At 43.4% G+C, this 23,245-nt stretch overlaps 18 non-coding genes and 9 pseudogenes across 18 annotated transcripts; all 27 read left to right on the top strand.

The window, feature by feature from the left end:
* The first annotated feature begins 1,467 nt into the window (after positions 1-1,467).
* Positions 1,468-1,586, top strand: LOC142511985 (5S ribosomal RNA; annotated as a pseudogene).
* A 681-nt stretch (positions 1,587-2,267) lies between these two features.
* On the top strand, positions 2,268-2,378 carry LOC142512003 (5S ribosomal RNA; annotated as a pseudogene).
* Positions 2,379-3,059: 681 nt separating this feature from the next.
* LOC142517183 (5S ribosomal RNA) lies at positions 3,060-3,179 on the top strand. Its single transcript, XR_012812943.1, has one exon. It is a non-coding gene; the product is annotated as a 5S ribosomal RNA (ribosomal RNA).
* A 682-nt stretch (positions 3,180-3,861) lies between these two features.
* On the top strand, positions 3,862-3,981 carry LOC142515684 (5S ribosomal RNA). Its single transcript, XR_012811516.1, has one exon. It is a non-coding gene; the product is annotated as a 5S ribosomal RNA (ribosomal RNA).
* A 683-nt stretch (positions 3,982-4,664) lies between these two features.
* Positions 4,665-4,783, top strand: LOC142516506 (5S ribosomal RNA). Its single transcript, XR_012812297.1, has one exon. It is a non-coding gene; the product is annotated as a 5S ribosomal RNA (ribosomal RNA).
* A 679-nt stretch (positions 4,784-5,462) lies between these two features.
* Positions 5,463-5,581, top strand: LOC142508037 (5S ribosomal RNA). Its single transcript, XR_012806270.1, has one exon. It is a non-coding gene; the product is annotated as a 5S ribosomal RNA (ribosomal RNA).
* Positions 5,582-6,266: 685 nt separating this feature from the next.
* On the top strand, positions 6,267-6,384 carry LOC142511419 (5S ribosomal RNA; annotated as a pseudogene).
* Positions 6,385-7,459: 1,075 nt separating this feature from the next.
* Positions 7,460-7,578, top strand: LOC142509086 (5S ribosomal RNA). The gene has a single exon (XR_012807274.1). It is a non-coding gene; the product is annotated as a 5S ribosomal RNA (ribosomal RNA).
* A 680-nt stretch (positions 7,579-8,258) lies between these two features.
* LOC142512271 (5S ribosomal RNA) lies at positions 8,259-8,377 on the top strand (annotated as a pseudogene).
* Positions 8,378-9,060: 683 nt separating this feature from the next.
* Positions 9,061-9,179, top strand: LOC142508001 (5S ribosomal RNA). The gene has a single exon (XR_012806235.1). It is a non-coding gene; the product is annotated as a 5S ribosomal RNA (ribosomal RNA).
* Positions 9,180-9,865: 686 nt separating this feature from the next.
* Positions 9,866-9,984, top strand: LOC142511455 (5S ribosomal RNA; annotated as a pseudogene).
* Positions 9,985-10,667: 683 nt separating this feature from the next.
* Positions 10,668-10,786, top strand: LOC142509048 (5S ribosomal RNA). The gene has a single exon (XR_012807238.1). It is a non-coding gene; the product is annotated as a 5S ribosomal RNA (ribosomal RNA).
* A 685-nt stretch (positions 10,787-11,471) lies between these two features.
* Positions 11,472-11,590, top strand: LOC142511088 (5S ribosomal RNA; annotated as a pseudogene).
* A 682-nt stretch (positions 11,591-12,272) lies between these two features.
* On the top strand, positions 12,273-12,391 carry LOC142506683 (5S ribosomal RNA). The gene has a single exon (XR_012804966.1). It is a non-coding gene; the product is annotated as a 5S ribosomal RNA (ribosomal RNA).
* A 685-nt stretch (positions 12,392-13,076) lies between these two features.
* On the top strand, positions 13,077-13,195 carry LOC142511087 (5S ribosomal RNA; annotated as a pseudogene).
* Positions 13,196-13,878: 683 nt separating this feature from the next.
* On the top strand, positions 13,879-13,997 carry LOC142509956 (5S ribosomal RNA). Its single transcript, XR_012808101.1, has one exon. It is a non-coding gene; the product is annotated as a 5S ribosomal RNA (ribosomal RNA).
* Positions 13,998-14,682: 685 nt separating this feature from the next.
* On the top strand, positions 14,683-14,801 carry LOC142511086 (5S ribosomal RNA; annotated as a pseudogene).
* Positions 14,802-15,484: 683 nt separating this feature from the next.
* Positions 15,485-15,603, top strand: LOC142509606 (5S ribosomal RNA). Its single transcript, XR_012807772.1, has one exon. It is a non-coding gene; the product is annotated as a 5S ribosomal RNA (ribosomal RNA).
* Positions 15,604-16,259: 656 nt separating this feature from the next.
* LOC142515749 (5S ribosomal RNA) lies at positions 16,260-16,378 on the top strand. The gene has a single exon (XR_012811577.1). It is a non-coding gene; the product is annotated as a 5S ribosomal RNA (ribosomal RNA).
* Positions 16,379-17,061: 683 nt separating this feature from the next.
* On the top strand, positions 17,062-17,180 carry LOC142513275 (5S ribosomal RNA). Its single transcript, XR_012809230.1, has one exon. It is a non-coding gene; the product is annotated as a 5S ribosomal RNA (ribosomal RNA).
* Positions 17,181-17,861: 681 nt separating this feature from the next.
* Positions 17,862-17,980, top strand: LOC142516988 (5S ribosomal RNA). Its single transcript, XR_012812753.1, has one exon. It is a non-coding gene; the product is annotated as a 5S ribosomal RNA (ribosomal RNA).
* A 685-nt stretch (positions 17,981-18,665) lies between these two features.
* LOC142510316 (5S ribosomal RNA) lies at positions 18,666-18,784 on the top strand. The gene has a single exon (XR_012808436.1). It is a non-coding gene; the product is annotated as a 5S ribosomal RNA (ribosomal RNA).
* A 614-nt stretch (positions 18,785-19,398) lies between these two features.
* Positions 19,399-19,517, top strand: LOC142510760 (5S ribosomal RNA; annotated as a pseudogene).
* A 1,200-nt stretch (positions 19,518-20,717) lies between these two features.
* LOC142516081 (5S ribosomal RNA) lies at positions 20,718-20,836 on the top strand. The gene has a single exon (XR_012811895.1). It is a non-coding gene; the product is annotated as a 5S ribosomal RNA (ribosomal RNA).
* A 121-nt stretch (positions 20,837-20,957) lies between these two features.
* On the top strand, positions 20,958-21,076 carry LOC142507243 (5S ribosomal RNA). The gene has a single exon (XR_012805504.1). It is a non-coding gene; the product is annotated as a 5S ribosomal RNA (ribosomal RNA).
* Positions 21,077-21,759: 683 nt separating this feature from the next.
* Positions 21,760-21,878, top strand: LOC142509605 (5S ribosomal RNA). The gene has a single exon (XR_012807771.1). It is a non-coding gene; the product is annotated as a 5S ribosomal RNA (ribosomal RNA).
* Positions 21,879-22,563: 685 nt separating this feature from the next.
* LOC142515005 (5S ribosomal RNA) lies at positions 22,564-22,682 on the top strand. Its single transcript, XR_012810873.1, has one exon. It is a non-coding gene; the product is annotated as a 5S ribosomal RNA (ribosomal RNA).
* Positions 22,683-23,245: the final 563 nt, after the last annotated feature.

Genomic DNA, 23,245 nt, shown 5'->3' with positions numbered 1-23,245 from the left:
TTTACTTTGTTGACAGACGATTTTCGGCTCAAATCATCTGAATCTCGATCGGGACCAGATAAGACATGTGAAATGAAAGTAGCTCGGGCACTGCCGGATTTGGACAAAATTGTAGGCTAATTTGATTGTAAACGGGCAAACGGACGAGACTCATTACTACGCAATGAGCTGACGAGATTTTAGCCGAATTCCTCTAAGACTCTAATTGCGATCTCTATCTAATTTCGATTTACCGCTTCTGTTAAGCTTTCGTTTCCTCGAGAAATCCGCTTAGGAAGTTCGAAATTCGATTCCGGTTCCATTTTATCGTATCCCAGGCATAATAATAGCTTTACATTCGTTATTTCCTTCTTCTTATTTTTTTTCTATTTTCTGGGAACATTTATCGATTTTTGTTGTCGTGAGCCGGTTCTGTGCGGAAGGGTATGACGCAGATTACTCCGGAGACGGTTAACTCATTAATAAACAATATTTCGACTGTTTTATCCATAATTAACGTAAACGGTCGCGACACGAGGTCTTCCCATTGAAGTCACCCATCCTAGCTCTGCCATCGCGCCAGAACGCTAACTCATGGTTATGATTGGGCAGAGCAGTGCCGCGTGTTGTCCATCGCCGCCCGCTCCACACGTACTCGAGGATATAAGATAAAAGCATTCCACTCAAGTCGGTTGCAATCATACCAGCACTAATACATCAAATCCCATCAGAACTCCGAATTAAGCGTGCTGGGCGAGAGCAGTACTAGGATGGGTGACTCCCCTGGGAATCCTGGTGTTGTGCACCCCTTTTCGTGTTTTTTCTATTTTGATTACTTTTGACAGACGATTTTCGGCTTAAATCATCTGAATCTCAATCGGGACCAGATAAGACATGTGAAATGAAAGTAGCTCGGGCACTGCCGGATTTGGACAAAATTGTAGGCTAATTTGATTGTAAACTGGCAACGGACGAGACTCATACTACGCAATGAGCTGACGAGATTTTAACCGAATTCCTTCTCTAAGACCCTCTAATTTGCGATTTATGCTTCTGTTAAGCTTTCGTTTCCTCGAGAAATCTGCCATAGGAAGTTCGAAATTCGATTCGGTTCCATTTTATCGTATCCCAGGCATAATAATTGCTTTACATTCGTTATTTTTCTTCTTCTTATTTTTCTTTCTATTTTCTGTGAACATTTATCGATTTTTGTTGTCGTGAGCCGGTTATGTGCGGAAGGGTATGACGCAGATTACTCCGGAGACGGTTTAACTCATTAATAACAATATTTCGACTGTTTTATCCATAATTTTAACGTAAACGGTCGCGACACGAGGTCTTCCCAGGGAAGTCACTATCCTAGCTCTGCCATCGCGCCAGAACGCTTAACTTCATGGTATGATTGGCAAGAGCAGTGCGCGTGTTGTCCATCGCCGACCGCTCCACACGTACTTGAGGGATATAAGAATAAACATCCTACTTAATGTCGGGTGCGGTCATACCAGCCACTACTGCACCGGATCCCATCAAGACTCCGAAATTAAGCGTGCTTGGGCGAGAGCAAGTACTAGGATGGGTGACCCCTGGGAGTCCTCGTGTTGCACCCCTTTTCGTGTTTTTTTTATTTTTGATTACTTTTGACAACGATTTTCGGCTTTAAATCATCTGAATCTCGATCGGGACCAGATAAGACATGTGAAATGAAAGTAGCTCGGGCACTGCGGATTTGGACAAAATTGTAGGCCTAATTGATTTGTAAACAGGCCAAACGGACGAGACTCATTCCTGCGCAATGAGCTGACGAGATTTTAGCTGAATTCTTTCTCTAAGACCCTCTAATTTTCGATTTACCGCTTCTGTTAAGCTTTCGTTTTCATCGAGAAATCCGCTTAGGAAGTTCGAAATTCGATTCCGGTTCTATTTTATCGTATCCCAGGCATAATAATAGCTTTACATTCGTTTTTTTCCTTTTTCTTATTTTTTTTCTATTTTCTGGGAACATTTATCGATTTTTGTTGTCGTTAGCCGGTTCTGTGCGGAAGGGTATGACGCAGATTACTCCGGGGACGGTAACTCTTAAAAAACAATTATTTCGACTGTTTTAACCATAATTACATACCGATCGCGACCGAGGTCTTCCCAAGGAGGTACCCATCCCAGCTCTGCCATCGCGCCAGAACGCTTAACTTCATGGTTATGATTGGGCGAGAGCAGTGCCGCGTGTTGTCCATCGCCGCCCGCTCCACACGTACTCGAGGGATATAAGAATAAATATCCCACCCAATGTCGGGTGCGATCATACCAGCACCGGATCTCATCAGAACTCCGAAGTTAAGCGTGCTTGGGCGAGAGCAGTATCAAGATGGGTGACCCCCTTGGAAGTCCTCGTGTTGCACCCCTTTTCGTGTTTTTCTATTTTTGATTACTTGTTGACAGACGATTTTCGGCTCAAATCATCTTAATCTCGATCGGGACCAGATAAGACATGTGAAATGAAGTAGCTCGGGCACTGCCGGATTGGGGACAAACTTGTAGGCTAATTGATTTTAACGGGGCAAACGGACCGAGACTCATACTACGCAATGAGTGACGAGATTTTTAGCCGAATCTTCCTTCTCCAAGACCCTCTAGATTGCGATTTACCGCTTCTGTTAACTTTCGTTTCCTCGAGAAATCCGCCTTAGGAAGTTCGAAATTCGATTCGGTTCCATTTTATCGTATCCCAGGCATAATAATAGCTTTAGATTCGTTATTTTCTTCTTCTTATTTTTTTTATATATTCTGGGAACATTTATCGATTTTTGTTGTCTTGAGCTGGTTCAATGCGGAAGGGTATGACGCAGATTACTCCGGGACGATTAACTCATTAAAACAATATTTCGACTGTTTTATCCATAATTTTACGTAAACGGTCGCGACACGAGGTCTTCCCAGGGAGGTCACCCATCCTATCTCTGCCATCGCGCCAGAACGCTTAACTTCATGGTTATGATTGGGCGAGAGCAGTGCCGCGTGTTGTCCATCACCACCCGCTCCACACGCACTCGAGGGATATAAGAATAAACATCCCACTCAATGTTGGGTGCGATCATACCAGCACTAATGCACCGGATCCCATCAGAACTCTGATGTTAAGCGTGCATGGGCGAGAGCAATACTAGGATGGGTGACCCCCTGAGAAAGTCCTCGTGTTGCACCCCTTTTCATGTTTTTCTATTTTTGATTACTTGTTGGCAGACAATTTTTGGCTCAAATCATCTGAATCTCGATCGGGACCAGATAAGACATGTGAAATGAAAGTAGCTCGGGCACTACCGGATTTGGACAAAATTGTAGGCTAATTTGATTGTAAACGGGCAAACGGACGAGACTCATTACTACGCAATGAGTTAACGAGATTTTAGCCGAATTCCTTCTCCAAGACCCTCTAATTTGCGATTTACCGCTTCTGTTAAGCTTTCGTTTCCTCGAGAAATCCGCTTAGGAAGTTCGAAATTCGATTCCGGTTCCATTTTATGGTATCCCAAGCATAATAATAGCTTTACATTCGTTATTTCCTTCTTCTTTTTTTTTTATATTTTCTGGGAACATTTATCGATTTTTGTTGTCGTGAGCCGGTTCTGTGCGGAAGAGTATGACGCTGATTACTCCGGAGACGGTTAACTCATTAAAAATAATTATTTCGACTGTTTTATCCATAATTTACGTAAACGGTCGCGACACGAGGTCTTCCCAGGGAGGTCACCCATCCTACCTCTGTCATCGCGCCAGAACGCTTAACTTCATGGTTATGATTGGGCGAGGGCAGTGCCGTGTGTTGTCCATCACCACCCGCTCCACACGCACTCGAGGGATATAAGAATAAACATCCCACTCAATGTTGGGTGCGATCATACCAGCACTAATGCACCGGATCCCATCAGAACTCTGATGTTAAGCGTGCTTGGGCGAGAGCAGTACTAGGATGGGTGACCCCCTAAGAAAGTCCTCGTGTTGCACCCCTTTTCATGTTTTTCTATTTTTGATTACTTGTTGGCAGACAATTTTTGGCTCAAATCATCTGAATCTCGATCGGGACCAGATAAGACATGTGAAATGAAAGTAGCTCGGGCACTACCGGATTTGGACAAAATTGTAGGCTAATTTGATTGTAAACGGGCAAACGGACGAGACTCATTACTACGCAATGAGCTAACGAGATTTTAGCCGAATTCCTTCTCCAAGACCCTCTAATTTGCGATTTACCGCTTCTGTTAAGCTTTAGTTTCCTCGAGAAATCCGCTTAGGAAGTTCGAAATTCGATTCCGGTTCCATTTTATCGTATCCCAGGCATAATAATAGCTTTACATTCGTTATTTCCTTCTTCTTATTTTTTTTTCTATTTTCTGTGAACATTTATCGATTTTTGTTGTCGTGAGCCGGTTCTGTGCGGAAGGGTATGACGCAGATTACTCCGGAGACGGTTAACTCATTAAAAACAATATTTCGACTGTTTTATCCATAATTTACGTAAACGGTCGCGACACGAGGTCTTTCCAGGGAGGTCACCCATCCTAGCTCTTCCATTGCGCCAGAACGCTTAACTTCATGGTTATGATTGGGCGAGAGCAGTGCCGCGTGTTGTCCATCGCCGCCCGCTCCACACGTACTCGAGGGATATAAGAATAAACATCCCACTCAATGTCGGGTGCGATCATACCAGCACTAATGCACCGGATCCCATCAGAACTCCGAAGTTAAGGGTGATTGGGCAAAAACAGTACTAGGATGGGTGACCCCCTGGGAAGTCCTCGTGTTGCACCCCTTTTTGTATTTTTCTATTTTTGATTACTTGTTGACAGACGATTTACGGCTCAAATCATCTGAATCTCGATCGGGACAAGATAAGACATGTGAAATGAAAGTAGCTCGGGCACTGCCTGATTTGGACAAATTTGTAGGCTAATTTGATTGTAAACGGGCAAACGGATGTGACTCATCTACGCAATGAGCTGACGAGATTTTAGCCGAATTCTTTCTCTAAGACCCTCTAATTTGCGATTTACCGCTTCTGTTAAGCTTTCGTTTCCTCGTGAAATCCGCTTAGGAAGTTCGAAATTCGATTCCGGTTCCATTTTATCGTATCCCAGGCATAATAATAGCTTTAGATTCATTATTTCTTCTTCTTATTTTTTTATATATTCTGGGAACATTTATCGATTTTTGTTGTCTTGAGCCTGTTCTATACGGAAGGGTATGACGCAGATTACTCCGGAGACGGTTAACTCATTAAAAACAATTATTTCGACTGTTTTATCCATAATTTACGTAAACGGTCGCGACACGAGGTCTTCCCAGGGAGGTCACCCATCCTATCTCTGCCATCGCGCCAGAACGCTTAACTTCATGGTTATGATTGGGCGAGAGCGGTGCCGCGTGTTGTCCATCGCCGCCCGCTCCACACGTACTCGAGGGATATAAGAATAAATATCCCACCCAATGTCGGGTGCGATCATACCAACACTAATGCATCGGATCTCATCAGAACTCCGAAGTTAGGCGTGCTTGGGAGAGAGCAGTACTAGGATGGGTGACCCCCTGGGAAGTCCTCGTGTTGCACCCCTTTTCGTGTTTTTCTATTTTTGATTACTTGTTGACAGACGATTTTCGGCTCAAATCATCTGAATCTCGATCCGGACCAGATAAGACATGTGAAATGAAAGTAGCTCGGGCACTGCCGGATTTGGACAAAATTGTAGGCTAATTTGATTTTAAACGGGCAAACGGACGAGACTCATACTACGCAATGAGCTGACGAGATTTTAGCCGAATTCCTTCTCCAAGACCCTCTAATTTGCGATTTACCGCTTCTGTTAAGCTTTCGTTTCCTCGAGAAATCCGCTTAGGAAGTTCGAAATTCGATTCCGGTTCCATTTTATCGTATCCCAGGCATAATAATAGCTTTACATTCGTTATTTCCTTCTTCTTATTTTTTTTTTCTATTTTCTGTGAACATTTATCGATTTTTGTTGTCGTGAGCCGGTTCTGTGCGGAAGGGTATGACGCAGATTACTCCGGAGACGGTTAACTCATTAAAAACAATTATTTCGACTGTTTTTGCCATAATTTACTTAAACGGTCGCGACACGAGGACTTCCCAGGGAGGTCACCCATCCTACCTCTGCCATCGCGCCAGAACGCTTAACTTCATGGTTATGATTGGGCGAGAGAAGTGCCGCGTGTTGTCTATCGTCGCCCGCTCCACACGTACTCGAGGGATATAAGAATAAACATCCCACTAAATGTCCAGGTGTGTTCATACCAGCACTAATGCATCGGACCCATCTGAACTCCGAAGTTAAGCGGGCTTGGGCGAGAGCAGTACTAGGATGGGTGACGCCCTGGGAAGTCCTCGTGTTGCACCCCTTTTCGTGTTTTTCTATTTTTTATTACTTGTGGACAGACGATTTTCGGCTCAAATCATGTGAATCTCTATCGGGACCAGATAAGACATGTGAAATCAACGTAACTCGGGCACTGCCCGATTTGGACAAAATTATAGGCTAATTTCTTCTTTAAGACCCTTTAATTTAAGATTTACCACTTCTGTTAAGCTTCCGTTTCCTCGAGAAATCCACTTAGGAAGTTCGAAATTCGATTCCGGTTCCATTTTATCGTATCCCAGGCATAATAATAGCTTTACATTCGCTATTTCCTTCTTCTTATTTTTTTTCTATTTTCTGGGATTATTTTGCGATTTTTGTTGTCGTGAGGCGGTTTTATGCGGAAGGGTATGACGCAGATTACTCCGGAGAAGGTTAACTAATTAAAAACAATTATTTCAACTGTTTTGTCCATAATTTGTGTTTTTCTATTTTTATGTATAACTTGTTGACAGACGATTCTCGGCTCAAATCATCTGAATCTCGATCGGGAACAAATAAGACATGTGAAATCAACGTAGATCGGGCACTGCCTGATTTGGACAAAATTGTAGGTTAATTTTATTGTAACAAGGCAAACGAACGAGACTAATTAATCCGCAATGAGCTGACGAGATTTTAGCCGAATTCTTTCTCTAAGACCCTCTAATTTGCGATTTTCCGTTTCTGTTAAGCTTCCATTTCCTCGAGAAATCCGCTTAGCCAGTTCGAAATTCGATTCCGGTTCCATTTTATCGTATCCCTGGCAAAATAATAGCTTTACATTCGCTATTTTCTTCTTCTTATTTTTTTCTATTTTCTGGGAACATTTAGCGATTTTTGTTGTCGTGAGCGAGTTCTGTGCGGAAGGGTATGACGCAGATTACTCCGGAGACGGTTAACTCATTAAAAACAATTATTTCGACTTCCCAGGGAGGTCACCCATCCTAGCTCTGCCATCGCGCTAGAACGCCTAACGTCATGGTTATGATTGGGCGAGAGCTGTTCCGCGTGTTGTCCATCGCCGCCTGCTCCACACGTACTCGAGGGATATTAGAATATACATCCAACTCAAGGTCGGGTGCGATCGTACCAGCACCAATGCACCGGATCCCATTAGAACTCCGAAGTTAAGCATGCTTGGACGAGAGCAGTACTAGGATGGGTGAACCCAAGGGAAGTCCTCGTGTTGCACACCTTTTCGTCTTTTTCTATTTTTGATTACTTGTTGACAGACTATTTTCGGCTCAAATCATCTGAATCTAGATCGGGACCAGATAAGACATGAGAAATCAACGTAGCTCGGGCACTGCCGGATTTGGACAAAATTGTAGGCTAATTTGATTGTAAACGGGCAAACGACCGAGACTCTTTACTACACAATGAGCTGACGAGATTTTAGCCGAATTCTTTCTCTAAGACCCACTAATTTGTGATTTACCGCTTCTGTTAAGCTTCCGTTTCCTCGAGAAATCCGCTTAGGAAGTTCTAAATTCGATTCCGGTTCCATTTTATCGTATCTCAGGCATAATAATAGCTTTACATTCTCTTTTTCTTCTTCTTATTTTTTTCTATTTTCTGTAACATTTTTCGATTTTTGTTGTCGTGAGCCGGTTCTGTGCGGAAAGGTATGATGCAGATTACTCCGGAGACGGTTAACTCATTAAAAACAATTATTTCGACTGTTTTATCCATAATTTATGTAAACGGTCGCGACACGTGGTCTTCCCAGGGAGGTCACCCATCCTAGCACTGCAATCGCGCCAGAACGCTTAACTTCATGGTTATGATTGGGCGAGAGCAGTGCCGCGTGTTGTCCATCGCCGCCCGCTCCACACGTACTTAAGGGATATAAGAATAAACATCCCACTCAATGTCTGGTGCGATCATACCAGCACTAATGCACCGGATCCCATCATAACTCTGAAGTTAAGCGTGCTTGGGAGAGAGCAGTACTAGGATGGGTGAACCACTGTGAATTCCTTGTGTTGTACACCTTTTCGTGTGTTTCTATTTTCGATTACTTGTTGACGGACGATTTTCGGCTCAAATCATCTGAATCTCGATCGAGATCAAATAAGACATGTGAAATCAGCGTAGCTCGGGTACTGCCGGATTTGGACAAAATAGTAGGCTAATTTTATTGTAAACGGGCAAACGGACGAGACTCATTACTCCGCAAAGTTCTCGCGAGATTTTAGCTAAATTTCTTCTCTAAGACCCTCTAATTTGCGATTTACCGCTTCTGTTAAGATTCCGTTTCCTCGAGAAATCCGCTTAGGAAGTTCGAAATTCGATTCCGGTTCTATTTTAACGTATCCCAGGAATAAAAATAGCTTTACATTCACTATTTCCTTCTTCTTATTATTTTTCTATTTTCTAGGAACATTTAGCGATTTTTGTTGTAGTGAGCCGGTTCTGTGCGGAAGGGTATGACGCAGATTACTCCGGAGACGGTTAACTCATTAAAAACAATTATTTCGACTGTTTTAGCTATAATTTACGTAAACGGTCGCGACACGAGGACATCCCAGGGAGGTCACCCATCCTAGCTCTGCCATCGCAACAGAACACTTAACTTCATGGTTCTGAATGGGCGAGAGCAGTGCCGTGTGTTGTCCATCGCCGCCCGCACCACACGTACTTGAGGGATATAAGTATAAACATCCCACTCAATGTCGGGTGCGATCATACCAACACTAATGCATCGGATCCCATCTGAACTCCGTAGTTAAGCATGCTTGGGCGAGAGCAGTACTAGGATGGTTGACCCCCTAGGAAGTCCTCGTGTTGCATCCCTTTTCGTGTTTTTCTATTTTTGATTACTTGTTGACAGACGATTTTCGGATCAAATCATCTGAATCTCGATCGGGACCAGATAAGACTTGTAAAATCAACGTAGCTCGGGCACTGCCGGATTTGGACAAAATTTTAGGCTAGTTTGATTGTAAACGGGCAAACGAACGAGACTCATTAGTACGCAATGAGCTGACGAGATTTTAGCCGAATTCCTTCTCTAAGACCCTCTAATTTGCGATTCACTACTTCAGTTAAGCTTTCGTTTCCTCGAGAAATCCGCTTAGGAAGTTTGAAATTCGATTCCGGTTCCATTTTATCGTATCCTAGGTTTATAATAATAGCTTTACATTCGCTATTTCCTTCTTCTTATTTTTTTTCCTATTTTCTGCGAACATTTAGCGATTTTTGTTGTCGTGAGCCGGTTATGTGCGGAAGGGTATGACACATATTACTCCGGAGACGGTTAACTCATTAAAAACAATTATTTCGACTGTTTTATCCATAATTTACGTAAACGGTCGCGACACGAGGTCTTCCCAAGGAGGTCACCCATCCTAGCTCTGCCATCGTGCCAGAACGCTTAACTTCATGGTTATGATTGGGCGAGAGCAGTGCCGCGTGTTGTCCATCGCCGCCCGCTCCACACGTACTTAAGGGATATAAGAATAAACATCCCACTCAATGTCTGGTGCGATCATACCAGCACTAATGCACCGGATCCCATCATAACTCTGAAGTTAAGCGTGCTTGGGAGAGAGCAGTACTAGGATGGGTGACCCACTGTGAAGTCCTTGTGTTGTACACCTATTCGTGTTTTTATATTTTCGATTACTTGTTGGCGGACGATTTTCGTCTCAAATTATCTTAATCTCGATCGGGACCAAATAAGACATGTGAAATCTGCGTAGCTCGGGTACTGCCGGATTTGGACAAAATAGTAGGCTAATTTTATTGTAAACGGGCAAACGGACGAGAATCATTACTCCGCAAAGTGCTCGCGAGATTTTAGCTAAATTTCTTCTCTAAGACCCTCTAATTTGCGATTTACCGCTTCTGTTAAGGTTCCCTTTCCTCGAGAAATCCGCTTAGGAAGTTCGAAATTCGATTCCGGTTCTATTTTAACGTATCCCAGGCATAAAAATAGCTTTACATTCACTATTTCCTTCTTCTTATTATTTTTCTATTTTCTGGGAACATTTAGCGATTTTTGTTGTAGTGAGCCGGTTCTGTGCGGAAGGGTATGACGCAGATTACTCCGGAGACGGTTAACTCATTAAAAACAATTATTTCGACTGTTTTAGCTATAATTTACGTAAACGGTCGCGACACGAGGACATCCCAGGGAGGTCACCCATCCAAGCTCTGCCATCGCAAAGGAACACTTAACTTCATGGTTCTGAATGGGCGAGAGCAGTGCCGTGTGTTGTCCATCGCCGCCCGCACCACACGTACTCGAGGGATATAAGTATAAACATCCCACTCAATGTCGGGTGCGATCATACCAACACTAATGCATCGGATCCCATCAAAACTCCGTAGTTAAGCATGCTTGGGCGAGAGCAGTACTAGGATGGTTGACCCCCTGGGAAGTCCTCGTGTTGCATCCCTTTTCGTGTTTTTCTATTTTTGATTACTTGTTGACAGACGATTTTCGGATCAAATCATCTGAATCTCGATCGGGACAAGATAAGACTTGTAAAATCAACGTAGCTCGGGCACTGCCGGATTTGGACAAAATTTTAGGCTAATTTGATTGTAAACGGGCAAACGAACGAGACTCATTAGTACGCAATGAGCTGACGAGATTTTAGCCGAATTCCTTCTCTAAGACCCTTTAATTTGCGATTCACTGCTTCAGTTAAGCTTTCGTTTCCTCGAGAAATCCGCTTAGGAAGTTTGAAATTCGATTCCGGTTCCATTTTATCGTATCCTAGGTTTATAATAATAGCTTTACATTCGCTATTTCCTTCTTCTTATTTTTTTCCTATTTTCTGCGAACATTTAGCGATTTTTGTTGTCTTGAGCCGGTTATGTGCGGAAGGGTATGACACTTATTACTCCGGAGACGGTTAACTCATTAAAAACAATTATTTCGACTGTTTTATCCATAATTTACGTAAACGGTCGCAACACGAGGTCTTCCCGAGGAGGTCACCCATCCTAGCTCTGCCATCGGGCGAGAACGCTTAACTTCATGGTTATGATTGGACGAGAGCAGTGCCACGTGTTGTCCATCGCCGCCCGCCCCACACGTACTTAAGGGATATAAGAATAAACATCCCACTCAATGTCTGGTGCGATCATACCAGCACTAATGCACCGGATCCCATCATAACTCTGAAGTTAAGCGTGCTTGGGAGAGAGCAGTACTAGGATGGGTGACCCACTGTGAAGTCCTCGTGTTGTACACCTTTTCGTGTTTTTCTATTTTCGATTACTTGTTGACGGACGATTTTCGGCTCAAATCATCTGAATCTCGATCGGGACCAAATAAGACATGTGAAATCATCGTAGCTCGGGTACTGCCAAATTTGGACAAAATAGTAGGCTAATTTTATTGTAAACGGGCAAACGGACGAGACTCATTACTCCGCAAAGTGCTCGCGAGATTTTAGCTAAATTTCTTCTCTAAGACCCTCTAATTTGCGATTTACCGCTTCTGTTAAGGTTCCCTTTCCTCGAGAAATCCGCTTAGGAAGTTCGAAATTCGATTCCGGTTCTATTTTAACGTATCCCAGGCATAAAATAGCTTTACATTCACTATTTCCTTCTTCTTATTATTTTTCTATTTTCTGGGAACATTTAGCGATTTTTGTTGTAGTGAGCCGGTTCTGTGCGGAAGGGTATGACGCATATTACTCCGGAGACGGTTAACTCATTAAAAACAATTATTTCGACTGTTTTAGCTATAATTTACGTAAACGGTCGCGACACGAGGACATCCCAGGGAGGTCACCCATCCTAGCTCTGCCATCGCGACAGAACACTTAACTTCATGGTTCTGAATGGGCGAGAACAGTGTCGTGTGTTGTCCATCGCCGCCCGCACCACACGTACTCGTGGGATATAAGTATAAACATCCCACTCAATGTCGGGTGCGATCATACCAACACTAATGCATCGGATCCCATCAGAACTCCGTAGTTAAGCATGCTTGGGCGAGAGCAGTACTAGGATGGTTGACCCCCTGGGAAGTCCTCGTGTTGCATCCCTTTTCGTGTTTTTCTATTTTTGATTACTTGTTGACAGACGATTTTCGGATCAAATCATCTGAATCTCGATCGGGACCAGATAAGACTTGTAAAATCAACGTAGCTCGGGCACTGCCGGATTTGGACAAAATTTTAGGCTAGTTTGATTGTAAACGGGCAAACGAACGAGACTCATTAGTACGAAATGAGCTGACGAGATTTTAGCCGAATTCCTTCTCTAAGACCCTCTAATTTGCGATTCACTGCTTCAGTTAAGCTTTGGTTTCCTCGAGAAATCCGCTTAGGAAGTTTGAAATTCGATTCCGGTTCCATTTTATCGTATCCTAGGTTTATAATAATAGCTTTACATTCGCTATTTCCTTCTTCTTATTTTTTTCCTATTTTCTGCGAACATTTAGCGATTTTTGTTGTCGTGAGCCGGTTATGTGCGGAAGGGTATGACACATATTACTCCGGAGACGGTTAACTCATTAAAAACAATTATTTCGACTGTTTTATCCATAATTTACGTAAACGGTCGTGACACGAGGTCTTCCCAAGGAGGTCACCCATCCTAGCTCTGCCATCGGGCGAAAACGCTTAACTTCATGGTTATGATTGGGCGAGAGCAGTGCCGCGTGTTGTCCAACGCCGCCCGCTCCACACGTACTTAAGGGATATAAGAATAAACATCCCACTCAATGTCTGGTGCGATCATACCAGCACTAATGCACCGGATCCCATCATAACTCTGAAGTTAAGCGTGCTTGGGAGAGAGCAGTACTAGGATGGGTGACCCACTGTGAAGTCCTCGTGTTGTACACCTTTTCGTGTTTTTCTATTTTCGATTACTTGTTGACGGACGATTTTCGGCTCAAATCATCTGAATCTCGATCGGGACCAAATAAGACATGTGAAATCATCGTAGCTCTGGTACTGCCGGATTTGGACAAAATAGTAGGCTAATTTTATTGTAAACGGGCAAACGGACGAGACTCATTACTCCGCAAAGTGCTCGCGAGATTTTAGCTAAATTTCTTCTCTTAGACCCTCTAATTTGCGATTTACCGCTTCTGTTAAGGTTCCCTTTCCTCGAGAAATCCGCTTAGGAAGTTCAAAATTCGATTCCGGTTCTATTTTAACGTATCCCAGGCATAAAAATAGCTTTACATTCACTATTTCCTTCTTCTTATTATTTTTCTATTTTCTGGGAACATTTAGCGATTTTTGTTGTAGTGAGCCGGTTATGTGCGGAAGGGTATGACGCAGATTACTCCGGAGACGGTTAACTCATTAAAAACAATTATTTCGACTGTTTTAGCTATAATTTACGTAAACGGTCGCGACACGAGGACATCCCAGGGAGGTCACCCATCCAAGCTCTGCCATCGCAAAGGAACACTTAACTTCATGGTTCTGAATGGGCGAGAGCAGTGCCGTGTGTTGTCCATCGCCGCCCGCACCACACGTACTCGAGGGATATAAGTATAAACATCCCACTCAATGTCGGGTGCGATCATACCAACACTAATGCATCGGATCCCATCAAAACTCCGTAGTTAAGCATGCTTGGGCGAGAGCAGTACTAGGATGGTTGACCCCCTAGGAAGTCCTCGTGTTGCATCCCTTTTCGTGTTTTTCTATTTTTGATTACTTGTTGACAGACGATTTTCGGATCAAATCATCTGAATCTCGATCGGGACCAGATAAGACTTGTAAAATCAACGTAGCTCGGGCACTGCCGGATTTGGACAAAATTTTAGGCTAGTTTGATTGTAAACGGGCAAACGAACGAGACTCATTAGTACGCAATAAGCTGACGAGATTTTAGCCGAATTCCTTCTCTAAGACCCTCTAATTTGCGATTCACTACTTCAGTTAAGCTTTCGTTTCCTCGAGAAATCCGCTTAGGAAGTTTGAAATTCGATTCCGGTTCCATTTTATCGTATCCTAGGCTTATAATAATAGCTTTACATTCGCTATTTCCTTCTTCTTATTTTTTTCCTATTTTCTGCGAACATTTAGCGATTTTTGTTGTCGTGAGCCGGTTATGTGCGGAAGGGTATGACACATATTACTCCGGAGACGGTTAACTCATTAAAAACAATTATTTCGACTGTTTTATCCATAATTTACGTAAACGGTCGTGACACGAGGTCTTCCCAAGGAGGTCACCCATCCTAGCTCTGCCATCGGGCGAAAACGCTTAACCTCATGGTTATGATTGGGCGAGAGCAGTGCCGCGTGTTGTCCAACGCCGCCCGCTCCACACGTACTTAAGGGATATAAGAATAAACATCCCACTCAATGTCTGGTGCGATCATACCAGCACTAATGCACCGGATCCCATCATAACTCTGAAGTTAAGCGTGCTTGGGAGAGAGCAGTACTAGGATGGGTGACCCACTGTGAAGTCCTCGTGTTGTACACCTTTTCGTGTTTTTCTATTTTCGATTACTTGTTGACGGACGATTTTCGGCTCAAATCATCTGAATCTCGATCGGGACCAAATAAGACATGTGAAATCATCGTAGCTCGGGTACTGCCGGATTTGGACAAAATAGTAGGCAAATTTTATTGTAAACGGGCAAACGGACGAGACTCATTACTCCGCAAAGTGCTCGCGAGATTTTAGCTAAATTTCTTCTCTTAGACCCTCTAATTTGTGATTTACCGCTTCAGTTAAGGTTCTCTTTCCTCGAGAAATCCGCTTAGGAAGTTCAAAATTCGATTCCGGTTCTATTTTAACGTATCTCAGGCATAAAAATAGCTTTACATTCACTATTTCCTTCTTCTTATTATTTTTCTATTTTCTGGGAACATTTAGCGATTTTTGTTGTAGTGAGCCGGTTATGTGCGGAAGGGTATGACGCAGATTACTCCGGAGACGGTTAACTCATTAAAAACAATTATTTCGACTGTTTTAGCTATAATTTACGTAAACGGTCGCGACACGAGGACATCCCAGGGAGGTCACCCATCCAAGCTCTGCCATCGCAAAGGAACACTTAACTTCATGGTTCTGAATGGGCGAGAGCAGTGCCGTGTGTTGTCCATCGCCGCCCGCACCACACGTACTCGAGGGATATAAGTATAAACATCCCACTCAATGTCGGGTGCGATCATACCAACACAAATGCATCGGATCCCATCAAAACTCCGTAGTTAAGCATGCTTGGGCGAGAGCAGTACTAGGATGGTTGACCCCCTGGGAAGTCCTCGTGTTGCATCCCTTTTCGTGTTTTTCTATTTTTGATTACTTGTTGACAGACGATTTTCGGATCAAATCATCTGAATCTCGATCGGGACCAGATAAGACTTGTAAAATCAACGTAGCTCGGGCACTGCCGGATTTGGACAAAATTTTAGGCTAGTTTGATTGTAAACGGGCAAACGAACGAGACTCATTAGTACGCAATGAGCTGACGAGATTTTAGCCGAATTCCTTCTCTAAGACCCTCTAATTTGCGATTCACTACTTCAGTTAAGCTTTCGTTTCCTCGAGAAATCCGCTTAGGAAGTTTGAAATTCGATTCCGGTTCCATTTTATCGTATCCTAGGTTTATAATAATAGCTTTACATTCGCTATTTCCTTCTTCTTAGTTTTTTCCTATTTTCTGCGAACATTTAGCGATTTTTGTTGTCGTGAGCCGGTTATGTGCGGAAGGGTATGACACATATTACTCCGGAGACGGTTAACTCATTAAAAACAATTATTTCGACTGTTTTAACCATAATTTACGTAAACGGTCGCGACACGAGGTCTTCCCAAGGAGGTCACCCATCCTAGCTCTGCCATCCTAGCTCTGCCATCGTGCCGCGTGTTGTCCATCGCCGCTTGCTCCACACGTACTCGAGGGATATAGGAATAAACATCCCACTCAATGTCGGGTGCAATCATACCAGCACTAATGCTCCAGATCCCATCAGAACTCGGAAGTTAAGCGTGCTTGGGCGAGAGCAGTACTAGGATGGGTGACCCCCGGGAAAGTCCTCGTGTTGCACCCCTTTTCGTGTTTTTCTATTTTTTATTAATTGTTGACATATGATTTTCGGCTCAAATCATCTGAATCTCGATCGGGACTAGATAAGACGTGTGAAATCAATGTAACTCGGGCACTGCCGGATTTGGAGAAAATTGTAGGCTAATTTGATTGTAAAAGGGTAAACGAACGATACTCATTACTTTGCAATGTGTTGGCAAGATTTTAGCCGAATTCTTTCTCTAAGACCCTCTAATTTGCAATTTTCCGCTTCTGTTGAGCTTCCGATTCTTCGAGAAATCCGCTTAGGAAGTCCTAAATTTGTTTTCGGTTTCATTTTATCGTATCCCAGGTATAATAATAGCTTTACATTCGCTATTTTCTTATTCTTATTTTTTTTCTATTTTCTGGAAACATTTAGTGATTTTTGTTGTCGTGAGCAGGTTCTGTGCGGAAGGGTATAACGCAGATTACTCCGGAGATGGTTAACTCAATAAAAACAATTATTTCGACTGTTTTAGCCATAATTTACGTAAATCGTCTCGACACGAGGACTTCCCGGGGAGGTCACCCATCCGAGCTCTGCCATCGCGCCAGAACTCTTAACTTCATGGTTCTGATTGGGCGAGAGCAGTGCCGCGTGTTGTCCATCGCCGCCTGCTCCACACGTACTCGAGGGATATAAGAATGAACTTCCCACTAAATGTCGGGTGCGATCATACCAGCACTAATGCACCGGATCCCATCAGAACTCCGAAGTAAAGCGTGCTTGGGCGAGAGCAGTGCTAGGATGGGTGACCCCCTGGGAAGTCCTCGTGTTGCACCCCTTTTCGTGTTTTTCTATTTTTGATTACTTGTTGACAGACGATTTTCAGCTCAAATCATCTGAATCTCGATCGGGACCAGATAAGACATGTGAAATCAACGTAGCTCGGGCACTGCCGGATTTGGACAAAATTGTAGGCTAATTTGATTGTAAACGGGCAAACGAACGAGACTCATTACTCCGCAATGAGCTGGCAAGATTTTAGCCGAATTCCTTCTCTAAGACCCTCTTATTTGCGATTTTCCGCTTCTGTTAAGCTTTCGTTTTCTCGAGAAATCCGCTTAAAAATTTCGAAATTCGATTCCTGTTCCATTTAATCGTATCTCAGGCATAATAATAGCTTTACATTCGCTATTTTCTTCTTCTTATTTTTTTTTCTATTTTCTGGGAACATTTAGCGATTTTTGTTGTCGTGAACCGGTTCTGTACTGAAGGGTATGACGCAGATTACTCCGGAGACGGTTAACTCATTAAAAACAATTATTTCGACTGTTTTAGCCATAATTTACGTAAACGGTCGCGACACGAGGACTTCCCAGGGAGGTCACCCATTCTAGCTCTGCCATCGCTCCAGAACGCTAACTTCATGGTTCTGATTGGGCGAGAGTCTTGCCGCGTGTTGTCCATCGCCGTCCGCTCCACACGTACTCGAGGGATATAAGAATAAACATCCCACTCAGTTGGGTGTCATTATACCAGCACTAATGCCCCGGATCCCATCAGAACTTCGAAGTTAAGCGTGCTTGGGCGAGAGCAGTACTAGAATGGGTGACCCCCTGGGAAGTCCTCGTGTTGCACCCCTTTTCGTGTTTTTCTATTTTTGATTACTTGTTGACAGACGATTTTTGGCTCAAATCATCTGAATCTCGATCTGGATCAGATAAGACATGTGAAATCAACGTAGCTCGGGCACTGCCGGATTTGGACAAAATCGTAGCCTAATTTTATTGTAAACGGGCAAACGAACGAGACTAATTAATCCGCAATGAGCTGACGAGATTTTAGCCGAATTCCTTCTCTAAGACTCTCTAATTTGCGATTTTCCGCTTCTGTTAAACTTCCATTTCCTCGAGAAATCCGCTTAGTAAGTTTGAAATTCGATTTCGGTTCCATTTTATCGTATCCAAGGCATAATAATAGCTTTACATTCACTGTTTTCTTCTTCTTATTTTTTTTCTATTTTCTGCGAACATTTAGCGATTTTTGTTGTCGTGAACCGGTTCTGTGCGGAAGGGTATTATGTAGATTACTCCGGAGACGTTTAACTCATTAAAAACAATTATTTCGACTGTTTTATCCATAATTTACGTTAACGGTCGCGACACGAGGACTTCCCAAGGAGGACACCCATCCTAGCTCTCTGCCATCGCGCAAGAACGCTTAACATCATGGCTCTTACTGGGCGAGAGCAGTGCCGCGTGTTGTCCATCGCCGCCCGCTCCACACGTACTCGAGGGATATAAGAATAAACATCCCACTCAATGTCGGGAGCGATCATACCAGCACTAATGCACCGGATCCCATCATAACTCCGAAGTTAAGCGTGGTTGGGAGAGAGCAGTACTAGGATGGGTGACCCCCTGAAAAGTCCTCGTGTTGCACCCCTTTTCGTGTTTTTCTATTTTTGATTACTTGTTGACAGACGATTTTCGGCTCAAATCATCTGAATCTCGATCGGGACAAGATAAGACATGTGAAATCTGCGTAGCTCGGGTATGCCGGATTTGGACAAAATCGTAGCCTTATTTTATTATAAACGGGCAAACGAACGAGACTCATCACTCCGCAATGAGCTGGCGAGATTTTAGCCGAATTCTTTCTCTAAGACCCTCTAATTTGCGATTTTCCGCTTCTGTTAAGCTTCTGTTTTCTCGAGATTACATTCGTTATTTTCTTCTTGTTATTTTTTTTTCTATTTTCTGGGAACATTTAGAAATTTTTGTTGTCGTGAGCCAGTTCTCTGCGGAAGGGTATAACGTAGATTACTCCGGAGACGGTTAACTCATTAAAAATAATTATTTCGACTATTTAGCCATAATTTACGTAAACGGTCGCAACACGAGGACTGCCCAAGGAGGTCACCCATCCTAGCTCTGCCATCGCGCCAGAACGCTTAACTTCATGGTTCTGATTGGGCGAGAACAGTGCCGCGTGTTGTCCATCGCCGTCCGCTCCACACGTACTCGAAGGATATAATAATAAACATCCCACTCGATGTCATGTGCGATCATACCTGCACTAATGCATCGGATCCCATAAGAACTCCGAAGTTAAGTGTGCTTGGGTGAGAGCAGTACTAGGATGGGTGACCCCATTGAAAGTCCTCGTGTTACACCCTTTTCCGTGTTTTTCTATTTTTGATTTTACTTTTGGACAGACGATTTTCGGCTCAAATCATCTGAATCTCGATCGGGACCAGATAAGACATGTGAAATCAACGTGGCTCGGGCACTGCCGGATTTGGACAAAATTGTAGGCTAATTTGATTGTAAACGGGCAAACGAACGAGACTCATTACTCCGCAATGAGCTGGCGAGATTTTAGCCGAATTCCTTCTCTAAGACCCTCTAATTTGCGAATTTCCGCTTCTGTTAAGCATTCGTTTCCTCGAGAAATCCGCTTAAGAAGTCCGAAATTCGATCCGGTTCCATTTTATCGTATCCCAGGCATAATAATAGCTTTACATTCGCTATTTTCTTATTCTTATTTTTTTTCTATTTTCTGGGAACATTTAGCGATTTTTGTTGTCGTGAGCCGGTTCTGTGCAAAAGGGTATGTCGCAGATTACTCCGGAGACGGTTAACTCATTAAAAACAATTATTTTGACTGTTTTATACTAATTAACCTAAACGGTCGTTACACGAGTACTTCCCAGGGAGGTTACCCATCCTAGCTCTGCCATCGCGCCAGAACGCTTCACTTTATGGTTCTGATTGGGCGAGAGCAGAGCCGCGTGTTGTCCATCGTCGCCTTCTCCACACGTACTCCATCGTCATCTGAATCTCGATCGAGACCAGATAAGAGATGTGAAATCAAAGTAGCTCAGGCACTGCCAGATTTGGACAAAATTGTAGCCTAATTTGATTGTAAATGGGCAAACGAACGAGACTCATTACTGCGCAATGAGATGGCGAGATTTTAGCCGAATTCCTTCTCTAAGGCCCTCTAATTTGCGATTTTCCGCTTCTGTTAAGTTTCCGTTTCCTCAAGAAATCCACTTAGTAAGTTCGAAATTCGATTTCGGTTCCACTTTATCATATCCGAGGCAAAATAAAAGCTTTACATTCGCTATTTTCTTATTCTTATTTTTTTCCTATTTTCTGGGAACATTTAGCGATTTTTGTTGTCGTGAGCCGGTTCTGTGCGGAAGGACATTACGTAGATTAATTTGGAGACGGTTAACTTCATGGTTCTGCCATCGCGCAAGAACGCTTAACTTCATGGTTCTGATTGGGAGAGAGCAGTGCCGCGTGTTGTCCATCGCCGCCCACTCCACACGTACGCGAGGCATATAAGAATAAAAATCCCACTCAATGTGGGGTGTGATCATACCAGCACTAATGCACTGGATCCCATCAGAACTCCGAAGTAAAGCATGCTTGGGCCAGAGTAGTACTAGGATGGGTGACCCCCTGGGAAGTTCTCGTGTTGCACCTCTTTTCGTGTTTTTCTATTTTTGATTACTTGTTGACAGACAATTTTTGGCTCAAATCATCTGAATCTCGATCGGGACCAGATAAGACATTTGAAATCAACATAGCTCGGGCACTGCAATGTCCGGTGCGATCATACCCGCACTAATGCACCGGATCCCATCAGAACTATGAAGTAAAGCGTGCTTGGGCGAGAGCAGTACTAGGATGGGTGACTTCCTGGGAAGTCCTCGTGTTGCACCTCTTTTCGTGTTTTTCTATTTTTGATTACTTGTTGACATACGATTTTCGGCTCAAATCATCTGAATCTCGATCGAGACCAGATAAGACATGTGAAATCAACGTGGCAAAGGCACTGCCGGATTTGGAAAAAATTGTAGCCTAATTTGATTGTAAACGGGAAAATGAACGAGACTCATTACTCCGCATTGAGCTGACGAGATTTTAGCCGAATTCCTTCGCTAAGACCCTCTAATTTGCGATTTTGCGCTTCTGTTAAGCTTCCGTTTCCTCGAGAAATCCGCTTAAGAAGTCTGAAATTTGATTCCGGTTCCATTTTATCATATCACAGGCATAATAATAGCTTTACATTCGCTATTTTCTTCTTCTTATTTTTTTTCTATTTTCTGGGAACATTTAGCAATTTTTGTTGTCGTGAGCCGGTTCTGAGCGGAAGGGTATTACGTAGATTACTCCGGAGACGGTTAACTCATTAAAAACAATTATTTCGACTGTTTTATACATAATGTACGTAAACGGTCCCGACACGAGGACTTCCCAGGGAGGTCACCCATCCAAGCTCTGCCATCGCAAAGGAACACTTAACTTCATGGTTCTGAATGGGCGAGAGCAGTGCCGTGTGTTGTCCATCGCCGCCCGCACCACACGTACTCGAGGGATATAAGTATAAACATCCCACTCAATGTCGGGTGCGATCATACCAACACAAATGCATCGGATCCCATCAAAACTCCGTAGTTAAGCATGCTTGGGCGAGAGCAGTACTAGGATGGTTGACCCCCTGGGAAGTCCTCGTGTTGCATCCCTTTTCGTGTTTTTCTATTTTTGATTACTTGTTGACAGACGATTTTCGGATCAAATCATCTGAATCTCGATCGGGACCAGATAAGACTTGTAAAATCAACGTAGCTCGGGCACTGCCGGATTTGGACAAAATTTTAGGCTAGTTTGATTGTAAACGGGCAAACGAACGAGACTCATTAGTACGCAATGAGCTGACGAGATTTTAGCCGAATTCCTTCTCTAAGACCCTCTAATTTGCGATTCACTACTTCAGTTAAGCTTTCGTTTCCTCGAGAAATCCGCTTAGGAAGTTTGAAATTCGATTCCGGTTCCATTTTATCGTATCCTAGGTTTATAATAATAGCTTTACATTCGCTATTTCCTTCTTCTTAGTTTTTTCCTATTTTCTGCGAACATTTAGCGATTTTTGTTGTCGTGAGCCGGTTCTGAGCGGAAGGGTATTACGTAGATTACTCCGGAGACGGTTAACTCATTAAAAACAATTATTTCGACTGTTTTATACATAATGTACGTAAACGGTCCCGACACGAGGACTTCCCAGGGAGGTCACCCATCCTAGCTCTGCCATCGCGCCAGAACGCTAAACTTCAAGGTTCTAATTGGGCGAGAGCAGTGCCGCCTGTTGTCCATCGCCGCCCGCTCCACACGTACTCGAAGGATATAAGAATAAACATCACACAAAATATCGGGTGCGATCATACCAGCACTAATGCACCGGATCCCATCAGAACTCCGAAGTAAAGCGTGCTTGGGCGAGAGCAGTACTAGGATGGGTGACCCCCTGGGAATTCCTCGTGCTGAACCCCTTTTCGTGTTTTCCTATTTTTGATTACTTGTTGACAGACTATTTTCGGCTCAAATCATCTGAATCTCGATCGGGACCAGATAAGACATATGAAATCAACGTAGCTCGGGCACTGCCGGATTTTGACAAAATTGTAGCCTAATTTGATTGTAAACGGGCAAACAAACGAGACTCATTACTCCGCATTGAGATGACGAGATTTTAGCCGAATTCCTTCGCTAAGACCCTCTAATTTGCAATTTTGCTATTCTGTTAAGCTTCCGTTTCCTCGAGAAATCCGCTTAAGAAGACCGAAATTTGATTCCGGTTCCATTTTATCGTATCCAAGGCATAGTAATAGCTTCACATTCGTTATTTTCTTCTTCTTATTTTTTTTCTATTTTCTGGGAACATTTAGCGATTTTTGTTGTCGTGAGCCGGTTTTGTGCTGAAGGGTATGACAAAGATTACTCCGGAGACGGTTAACAAATTAAAAACAATTATTTTGACTATTTAAGCTATAATTTACGTAAACGGTCGCGACACGAGGACTTCCTAGGAAGGTCACCCGTCTTAGCTCTGCCA

This window comes from Primulina tabacum, chromosome 10 (genome assembly GCF_025594145.1).
Source record: "Primulina tabacum isolate GXHZ01 chromosome 10, ASM2559414v2, whole genome shotgun sequence".
Lineage (NCBI taxonomy): Eukaryota > Viridiplantae > Streptophyta > Magnoliopsida > Lamiales > Gesneriaceae > Primulina > Primulina tabacum.
Note: the sequence above shows the minus strand (reverse complement) of the source record. Positions and strands in the feature narration are given on the sequence as shown.